A 7,398-nucleotide genomic window follows, 5' to 3' on the forward strand; every position below is an offset into this window, starting at 1 on the left:
TTTATCCTTTAGGCAGAGAGGAGGGCTGATCGGCCGCGTGTGATGCTGCTGGTTTCAGTTTCCAACGGTTCTTCCCACAATCTGGATTAGACGGTCTTTAGTTCTGGCTGGAAGCCTCGCGGGTTTCCGTTGGGTTGTTTTCCCATCTGAATTGCCCCCGGGCTCCAGCCCCGCCTCGAGCATTTTAAGAGCCAACGATGAAAACTATAGTTGAGAAAGGAAACTCGAAGACTCAGAGAGAAACTCGATCAGCTTAACAGCTGGGAGAGCAGCTCGGCCTAACGGATAGAGCACGGGGCCCGGGAGTCGGAAGGACTGGGTTCTGATCCCAGCTCCGCTACTTGTCTGCTGTGCGACCTTGGGCAAGTCACTTCACTTCTCCGAACCTCGGTTAGCTCATCTCTAAAATGGAGATTAATACCCGGAGCCCCACGTGGGATTAAGCTTTACCCACCGCAGCGCTTAGAACAGTGCTCGACGCGTAGTAAGTGGATGACTGCTGATACTAATGGTCTGTGACTTCTGCCTCCTCCTCTCCTGGTCCCCGCCTCTACCCTTCTCCTTCTTCTAGCTCTCGTCCGCTTCTTCTCTGAAGAAGGGAGAGTATTTGTCCGTCAGATCTGAAGAGGGAGGGCGTTCCAGGCCAGAGGAAGGACGTGGGCCGGGGGTTGGAGGTGAGACGGGCGAGGCCGAGGCACAGTGAGAAGGAGAGCGCTAGAGGAGCCAAATGTGCGGGCTGGGTTGTAGAAGGAGAGAAGCGGGGTGAGGTAGGAGGGGACAAGGCGGTTTGACTGCTTTAAAGCCGACGGTGAGGCGTTTCTCCTCGTGCGGAGGTGGCTGGGCGACCACTGGAGTTTCTTGAGAAGAGGGGGGGGACGCGTCCGGAACAGTTTTATAGAAAAATGACCCGGACAGCAGAGGGAAATATGAACTGGAGCGGGGACGGACAGGAGGCCGGGAGGACAGCGAGGAAGCTGATGCAGTAATCCAGGCGGGACAGGATGAGGGATTGAGGTAACAGTTTGGATGGAGAGCAAAGGGCTGATTTTAGCCACGATGCGAAGGTGGGACCGACAGGATTTATCATTATTGTTATTATTATTTATTCATAGACTCCATCCCAAAGTCTGTTTGTTTTTTAATTCCACCTCTCCAAATCTTCCGGGAAACTGTCACCCAAATCCTAGACGCTCAAAGCTTTACGTGATTACCCGCTTGCCCCGGATTAGTAGCCGCAGCCCGCAGCCTAGTTCTGGAATATATTAATAATAATAAGGAATAATTACGGTATTTCTCAAGCACTGTTGTAAGCAATGGAGCAGATACAAGCTAATCAGGTCAGACGCAGACCCTGCCCCATGTGGAGTTCACAGTCTTTACGGGAGGGAGAGCAGGTATTGAATCCTTCACGGTCTTTACGGGAGGGAGAGCAGGTATTGAATCCCCGACTTACAGTTGAGGAAACCGAGGCCCAGAGAAGTTAAGTGACCTGTCCAAGGTCACACAGCAGACAGGTTTAGAAGGCAGGTCCTTTGACTCCCGGGCCTGTGCTCTTTCTTTCATTCCATCGTATTTATTGAGCACTGTCTGTGGGCAGAGTACACACAAGGCCTCTTTCCACTAGGCCATGCTGTTTCCCCTTTATGGAGAACTCTCAGGGTGACACGGATATTTTTGAGAGAATCTACCCCGCTTCGCTCTGTGATCTCCTCGGGTGGAACACGAGGAGACTCTTGGTCTAAGTCATCGCTTCAGTAACCCTGCTCCCTCCAACTCGACCCAAATGGAGGCGGATGATTCTGTAGACAGCACTCTTCTCTGAGAGTGACTCACACAGGCTCTCTAAAAGGGAGTTCTACCCTTGAGGGTTTTGACTGGACCGTGGGCCCGGGGTTCAGATAACCTCGGTCGATACCGATCCCGTACGACCGCTCGAGGAGTTGGGATGTCTGACACTCGAAAAAGTATTTGAACGTGAGGATGCGGATGATAACGATCTTGAAGATGATGAGGACGACGGTGATCCTGACCGGATTCCAGATGAGGGGTTTCGATTTCCAGTGGATTTTCGATTTCCAATGAATTCTTGATCCACGACACCAATCAATCAGTTAATCAATGGTATTTCATTGACTGCTTACTCTGCGCAGAGCACTGTGGGAGAGTACAGTATAACGGACCTGGCGAGCTTACAGTCTGGAGGGGGAGGCGGACATTAATATAAATGTCATTTATAGTTTACTGTAAATTCCAAGATACGTACCTAAATGCTGTGGGGTCGAGGGTAGAGTGAATAGCAAATGCCCAGAGGTCACAAATCCAAGTGCATCTCTTAAATCCTTGCGGGTCAAGTGGTTTGGGTGGACTAGGGTTCTCTTCCGTGAGGGTGGACAACCATAACAATAATCACAGTTGGACGTTTTCCTGTCGACGTTCCTGTAATTAGAACAGTGTTCAGCACACACTAAGCGCTTCAAGAACACCCCAGTAAATGATGTCGGCACTTACCACCTGGGTCAGAAGATCTGGCAGCCCTCCAGGTGTCTCCTGCGAGGTGTCGCGCGGGGGAGACAAAGGATTTCCCTGCATGTGAAGCCCGGCTTTCCTGCGCGAATGGAGGGGGAAATCTGGGTCAGTGTGTTGTTTGGATCTTCCTCTGTTCACCAGGCAGGGTTTCAGTGCTCGGTTGTTATTTCCTGGTCTTCCCGTCCCCTTTCCCCTCCGACTCACCCGGGGCCATCCCTTCGTAGCCCAACTCATCCGTTGGCTTCCACGAGGGCCCCGACTCGACCTCCTCCGAGCTTCTCCCGTGATCCGACGAAGCCTCCGCTTCTGAGCTCTTGACGCCAGGCGGCATATCAGCCGACCGACACACAACAGGAGACGGCAGACTGGCAGACCCCGCGTGAGAGGGTTTGTGCCGACATGGCAGAACCGTGCTGTTCTTGCGGTTTGCTAGATCCGCAGGAACGGGAATCGGAAAAAGTCAACGTCGGCCACCCCGGCGAGCACGTCTGTACTCTCTCGAGATGGGCAATTGTCCGTTCTCCCTCGTTAGACCCTCCTCGTTAGACGGTCTCGTGAAACCCGTGGCACCGTTGTTCATCCGAACTCCGCTATTCCTCGTGAAAGACGGTCGGGGAGAAAAGTACTTAGGGATAGGCTCGAAGGATTTAAAACCTAAAGTGATTCTCATTTAAAGCTTCAATCGTTCTAATTGCGCTTTATAAAATAATAGTAGCCCTCTTGTTCCACCCTTCCCTTTGTATAAAGAAACTGAATACCTATTGTCAAATGCCCGGTAATGAAAGGAGTCCTGTGTTCGGCCCAGGGTTTGTTTATCGCTGTTCCTTAGTACTTAAATTGGAGTTTCCATATAAAGAGAGCTTCACGTTGTAATTTAGAATCATCTCATTAGGCCATTCCAGCTCGGCGGCTCTTATATCCCTGACGCCTGGGAATCCGGCACTCTGTGGAAAGCGAACAAATATCTTGGGGTGATAAAATGTGATTTTATGTGGTCGTTTGGACTGAAGGCCACCCAGACTCCGGGGCTGTCCCATAGACTCGAAGGGAACTTTGGCAGCGTCTCTTCCCAAACGGCGGCCGATTCAGGACCCCTTCAAGAGGAAGGGAGGAGCGGCTTGATGAAGGCTGACCTAGGAGCTCGGGGCCTGGGAGTCAGAAGGTCGTGGGTTCTAATCCCAAGATCCGCCCTTTCCTCTCCACCCAGACGGCTACCTTACCGCTACGGGCTCTCGTCATATCCCGGCTAGACTACCGCGTCGGCCTTCTCTCCGACCTCCCTTCCTCCTCTCTCGCCCCGCTCCGGTCTATTCTTCACTCCGCCGCCCGGCTCATCTTCCCGCAGAGACGATCCGGGCCTGGCACTCCCCTTCTTAAACACCTCCAGTGGTCGCCCGTCGACCTCCGCTCCAAACGAAAACTCCTCACTCTAGGCTTCGAGGCTCTCCGTCACCTCGCCCCTTCCTACCTCTCCTCCCTTCTCTCTTTCCACCGCCCACCCCGCACGCTCCGCTCCTCCGCCGCCCGCCTCCTCGCCGTCCCCCGGTCTCGCCCGTCCCGCCGTCGACCCCCGGGCCGCGTCCTCCCGCGGTCCCGGAGCGCCCTCCCTCCTCGCCTCCGCCAGACCGATTCTCTTCCCCTCTTCGAAACCCTACTTAAAACTCAGCTCCTCCGAGAGGCCTTCCCAGACTGAGCTCCCCTTCTCCCTCTACTCCCTCCGCCGCCCCCCCCTCCACCTCTCCGCAGCTTCACCCTCTTTTCCCCCCATCTCCCTCTGCTCCTCCCCCTCTCCCTTCCCATTCCCCTCGGCACCGTACTCGTCCGCTCGACTGTATATATTTTCGTCACCCTCTTTATTTTGTTAATGAGATGTACATCGCCTCGATCCTGTTTAGTCGCCGTTGTCTTTACGAGACGTTCTTCCCCTCGACTCTATTCATCGCCATCGTTCTCGTCCGTCCGTCTCCCCCGATCAGACCGCGAGCCCGTCGAACGGCAGGGACCGTCTCTGTTGCCGACTTGTTCGTTCCGAGTGCTTGGTACAGTGCTCTGCACATAGTAAGCGCTCAGTAAATACTATCGAATGAGTGAATGAATGAATCCCGGCTCCACCACTTGTCTGCTGTATGATCTTGGACAAGTCACCTCACTTCTCTGTGCCTCGGTTACCTCAACTGTCAAATGGAGATTGAGGCTGTGAGCCCCACATGAGACGGGGACTCCGTCCAACCTCATTCACTCGTATCCCCCTCGGCGCTTATTACGGCGCTTGGTACATTATAAGCGCTTAACGAACACCACCATTATTATTACGGTTACTAGGGGCGACAGTGGGTTTCTCAGATCTGTAAAATCTTCAGTAACTGAAACCACTGGGGAAATCACTGGGGCTCCACATGTGATTCTAGACTATAAACTCACTGTGGGCTACTGACTCTGTCATACTGTACTCTCCCAAGCTCTTAGGACTGTGTTCCGCACATAGGACGTCCTCAATAAATACTAGCAATGATGAAGATGTGACCGTAGGCCCACTGTGGGCGGGGAAACTGTCTACCAACTCTGTTATATCAAATTCTCCCAAGGGCTCAGTACAGTGCTCTGCACGCAGTAAGCACTCAGTAAATAGGATTGATCGATCCTCTTCCAAATCAGGAGCTTCCCTCCACCTTACCAATTTCTTCCCGTTGAAAGGAAACCATCTTAAGGACGGAACGAGGTTTTTGATGGCTTCGACCCTTCGGCGTGGGAAAGGACCTCGCGTTTGATCTGCTCGCGAGAGTCTCCCGCCGCACATCCGAAAGGGAAACAGGAATGGTTGACATCCTGACAAAAATCCTGCTGCCAACATGCCTCCCCCGAACTTAAGAATCCACTCTTTGGCCTTCGCTTCATCCATCGCATCAAGTTTCACTGGCACATTATGATTTTCCTAAGTATCTAGACTATTCATTCATTCACTAGTATTTATTGAGCACTTGCTACGTGCAGAACACTGTACTGAGCGCTTGGAATGGGCAATTTGGCAACAGATAGAGACCGTCCCTGCCCATTGACGGCTCAAAGTCTACTCCGGGGAGACAGACGGACAAAAACAAGACACTTTATCCTAAGGCTATCGACCTCTTTGGGTATTTACGGAGTGCGCACTGAGTGTGAAGCGCTCTACTAAGCATTTGGAAGCGTGCAACGGGATCATTCAATCAATCAATCAATCAATCAACTGTATTGAGAGCTTACCGTGTGCAGAGCACCGTACTAAGCCCTTGGGAGAGTACAGTATGGCAGCGTTGGTAGACACATTCCCGGCCCACAGCGAGCTTACAGTCTAGGCGGGGAGCAAGACGCATGATCACTGCCCACCCGGAACTTACAATTCAATTTAATCACATTTATTGAGCGCTTACTGTGTGCAGAGCACCGTGCTAAGCACTTAAGAGAGACAATCCCGGTCCACAGTCCCGTCTGTAACGGGGCGGTGGGGCACACAAAGATTACTAGCAAAAAGCGGGAGCAAGATGAAGACCAAAGCTATGAACGGAATTTGTGCGAATAACATCAGGATGATCCCGGCTCTGCCACTTGTCAGCTCTGTGACTGTGGGCAAGTCACTTAACTTCTCTGTGCCCCAGTTACCTCGTCTGTAAAATGGGGATTAACTGTGAGCTTCACGTGGGACGACCTGATGACCCCGTATCTCCCCCAGCGCTTAGAACAGTGCTCTGCACACCGTAAGCGCTTAACAAATACCAACGTTATTATTATTATCATTATTATTAAATATCTATTGGATATACATATACGAGTGGGGGAAAAAAACGAAATTAAAAAGTGCTAAAAGGGTGTTCGTTGTGCCGTTAGCTGGATGTGTCCGAGTGTTCTGAATTAATCATGGAAGGCCTCCCGAAGGCGGAGGTGTTTCTGTCGTGATAATGATGATAATAATAACTGTGGGATTTGTTCGGTGACTGGCACTGTACTATGTGCTGGGGTAGATACAAGTTAATCAGGTTGGACTCAGTCCCTTTTCCGTGTGGGGCTCACAGTCTTAATCCCCACTTTACAGATGAGGAAACTGAGGCACAGAGGAGTTAAGTGACTCGTCCAAGGTCTCACAGCAGACAGACGGTGGAGTCACGTTAAGAATCCAGGGCCTTCCGACTCCCAGGCCCGTTGTCTATCCACTAGGCCACACGGCAACGGAGATGAGCTTCGACCCGAAGGCAAACGACTCTGCAAAAGAAGGATCCTTCTTTCCAAACAAGCCAACAAATTCCACGGGCGGGCGGGATTCCTGACCGGTCATCTGGGAAGGGATGACTGGCTTTCTCCTCCAGGCGGTGACCCATATGGAAGGGGACCGCGACTCTCGTCTAAATTTCCGGTACATTCTCAAGGACTTTCCTGTACATCTGCTCCCCCCCCCCCCCCCCCGGGAAAACCCTCCAAGAAGAGACCGGCCCCACGGGAAAAAAAAAACCTACGAGAATTACATTTAAATGTGGGCGCTAAATACGGCGAGCCCTCGGGGATGGCGGACTGCAGAAATCCGCTCCTCTGACGCCAATCGATCGAGGATCTTGCCCACTCAGTTTTCAGTACGTTCTGCGTAGGGCGTCGGTCGCCTGCCGGGTCGTAGCCCCCAGTAAGACCGCACAGGGCAACGGGGCAAGTGAATTGCACCCGCAGGAAGTCTGCAGGAGTAGGTGGTTTAATATTTATAAGCTTCACTTCACGAGGGAAACGTTCTACAGATTTACTGGACCATTCAGAAGGGAAAAGAGCGCGTCTTCTCCCGGAGGACCTAGCGGGGTGTCATCGCAGTCGACCGCGGAGAGTCGAGAAAGCGGAAGACGTGATAGTGGATTCCGA

The sequence above is a fragment of the Ornithorhynchus anatinus genome, chromosome X1, assembly GCF_004115215.2.
Source record: "Ornithorhynchus anatinus isolate Pmale09 chromosome X1, mOrnAna1.pri.v4, whole genome shotgun sequence".
Taxonomy (NCBI): domain Eukaryota; kingdom Metazoa; phylum Chordata; class Mammalia; order Monotremata; family Ornithorhynchidae; genus Ornithorhynchus; species Ornithorhynchus anatinus.